General features: G+C 43.3%; 1 non-coding gene across 1 annotated transcript; it reads right to left on the bottom strand.

Annotated features, from left to right (window-relative positions):
• Positions 1-1,671: 1,671 nt before the first annotated feature.
• On the bottom strand, positions 1,672-1,744 carry TRNAR-ACG (transfer RNA arginine (anticodon ACG)). The gene has a single exon. It is a non-coding gene; the product is annotated as a tRNA-Arg (tRNA).
• Between the last annotated feature and the right edge of the window lie 1,155 nt (positions 1,745-2,899).

Here is a 2,899-nt window from a genome sequence, read left to right as displayed (position 1 = left end):
TAAATACGACATAGAAACACGACCAGGCTTGCCCCCCCACTCCCAAAAAAGTTCCGGAGTCCCTGACGCCATATGCTTTTTCATTGCATCATGCATGTGTCATGTTTCTTGAGGTAGTACATGATCGCGAAGTTTGTTTGGAAAGAAGCAGCCGCAGCCGTGCTACTAACAGACACGTGGCGAGATTGAGAGGGGACGCGGCAATGAAGAGTGTTTTCGTTATTCATGCATGCGATATGTAACTAAACTTGGTGCAAATATAAAATTCCTACGCTAGTTTCAGTAATTCCTTTTATTTATAGGTATACCTGGTGCAGTTCTGGGTAAATAAAAATTAACACCGTCGTCAAGTCCCCCCAATTAAGGTCTCAAATAACTGAGTAGATAGTGCGCAGTTTTTTTATGCCAGCATGTACATAAATCCCTGTTCTGTACGATGACGTGATTAGTTCTTTTTCTATATGATCAGTACTTATGCACGCATAGTTACATGAAAACGTTTCTTACAAAAAATAACTAACACAGTACTGCACGTGTAGGGAAAAAAATCGAGAGATTTATTACGCTCCTCAATGTCTCAGGAATGGAATCATTTGATTTTCATGCGAATTACGAAGGTGAGTGATCCAGTCGCAGAAAATGTGAGAGGTCAGAAAACGAACCTTAAAGTTTATTCCCTCGTTTATGGCATCTTCGCTTTCGCTTTAGTCAAAGAAATGCGGCACTGAAATCAAAGAAATTACCCCACAATTTTTGACGACCACACTTCTAAAAAGCGTAATTTATAAATTTGTACTCAATATTTTGCTATAATTTTTCGTCACGAAACTAGACTTCAGGGCTAGGGAAGAAAATAATTCTAGAAATAAAAAATTTTCACCAAATCGACCAGCTTAACAAGAGGACAAGTCGGCCTGGCTGGTGCGTGGTCATGCGGCTAAAAACAGCGCTAAGCGAGACAGGAGATCAGGGATACGACGCTGTCCCCACTTTTCGCACAGCGCGACACGTACGTATGTCAGCAGACGATGAGCGCATGTCTGCTCCGACGAAACAAGGCCAGCACTTCCCCTCACTACTGTCCCGAAGTAAAATCATTCCGGCTAGTTCAGAGTGTCAAAACTTGTTTTATTCAATGCCTAGCGCATAAATAAACGGCAGGAACGCTTTCTACATGTTTACTACTAAACATATATACAATACACAGTGGCAAACTATTTCTCTTTATAGGCCGCACGTGGCCAACGCGAGCTCGTGTACTTCGACAAATTACTAAGTTGGAAGCATCGACCATTGCTATGATTCGCAGAAACTGGAAACGCACCTACAAGCCTTGAAAACCAGCGCACAACACCTATCGGCGACGCCACTCCCCGACCTTTTGCTACCACGAGCTCGCTAGTGACTGCAGCGCCACCTCGTTTGTTTACAAACATGCAGGAGGTCTATAGCACTATCAGTTGCTACCATCACTATCAGCAGCTATGATTATCACTATAGTTACTTATCTCTATCGGCAGCTATCATTACTTATCAACTTTAACATTTTATCTTAATTAGCTTAACAGTTCGTGCGGACAACTTCCGTCCACGCCACTCATGAGCCAAGGAAGGCTTACACCTTAAAATATATAAATCAGGAGTATATGCAGGCAGCATTAAAAAAAGAACTGAGCCTGCCAGGATTCGAACCCGGAATCTTCTGATCCGTAGTTAGACGCGTTATCCGTTGCGCCACAGGCCCAGATTTTTTTTTTTCCTTATTGCATGGAAGAACTTCTGTAGAAAGGAGGAAACTTCAGACTAGTTCGCGTCTCAAGTTACCGGGCTGCTTAATATGAGCCCCCCATAGCCCTAACTCACCACTGCATCCCCATCAAAACATCAAAATTCAGGGAGGCACACACAAGCATCTAGGCACGGCAGCCAGCTTGGAGGTTCGTCGCGAGCAGCATATACACTCCTCACCAACGCACACTGTTCCCGAAACACAGATTTGGACGATCTTGGTGGCTCGGCATGTCTGTCCATCATACGGCTTTTCCAAAGACTGAATAGTCCTATCAACACAAACACGTCATAAGGCACAACAGAGTTTTTGTCAACAGGCAGAAATCTAATAGTGTATGGTGTAATTTCAATGTCCTTCTTAAGAGTTCGTTGTAGTATGTCCCAAAAGAACATGGCATCACGGCACAGGATGAAGCAATGATCAATTGTCTCAGGCACGTTATACAGACGACAATTCACATTCCAGGGTACAAACATCCCCTTGTCATTAAGAAATGTCTTGACAGGCAGCGTCGCTGTGTGTAGTTTGAAAAAGAACGTTTTAGCGGCTGCCTGAATGCACATCCGCCTAACCCGCTTTAGAACACTGATGTCCAAAGACCCCAGATAAGGCTGCCGATACAATGGTGTAGGGAACAAAGACTCAGTGAGAGCCTGGGTCATCTGCTTTCTCGAGAGGCTATACAGGTAATCTAAAGAGAAGCGCACAGTGAGAAAATTGAAAGTGTCAGCAACCTCCTTAAGAAATCCCCATAAAGTCCCCTCACGAGCCTGCACAGTCGGTGCGAATAAGTAAGGCAAATGAAAACTAAGCCGCCTAATGAGCACAGCTACCAGAAACGGGTCGTTTGCCGATTTGAAAAAGAAAAAAACGGGAAACGAGTTGATGCACGAACAGGTGAACAAGGCCCACTCCACCACCCTCTAAGGGAAGGAACAAGTTGTCACGCCTCATCGGCTCCCATACATACATACATACATACATACATACATACATACATACATACATACATACATACATACATACATACATACATACATACATACATACATACATACATACATACATACATACATACATACATACATACATACATACATACATACA

Source organism: Amblyomma americanum, chromosome 5 (assembly GCF_052857255.1).
Source record: "Amblyomma americanum isolate KBUSLIRL-KWMA chromosome 5, ASM5285725v1, whole genome shotgun sequence".
In the NCBI taxonomy this organism is placed as follows: Eukaryota; Metazoa; Arthropoda; class Arachnida; order Ixodida; family Ixodidae; genus Amblyomma; species Amblyomma americanum.
Note: the sequence above shows the minus strand (reverse complement) of the source record. Positions and strands in the feature narration are given on the sequence as shown.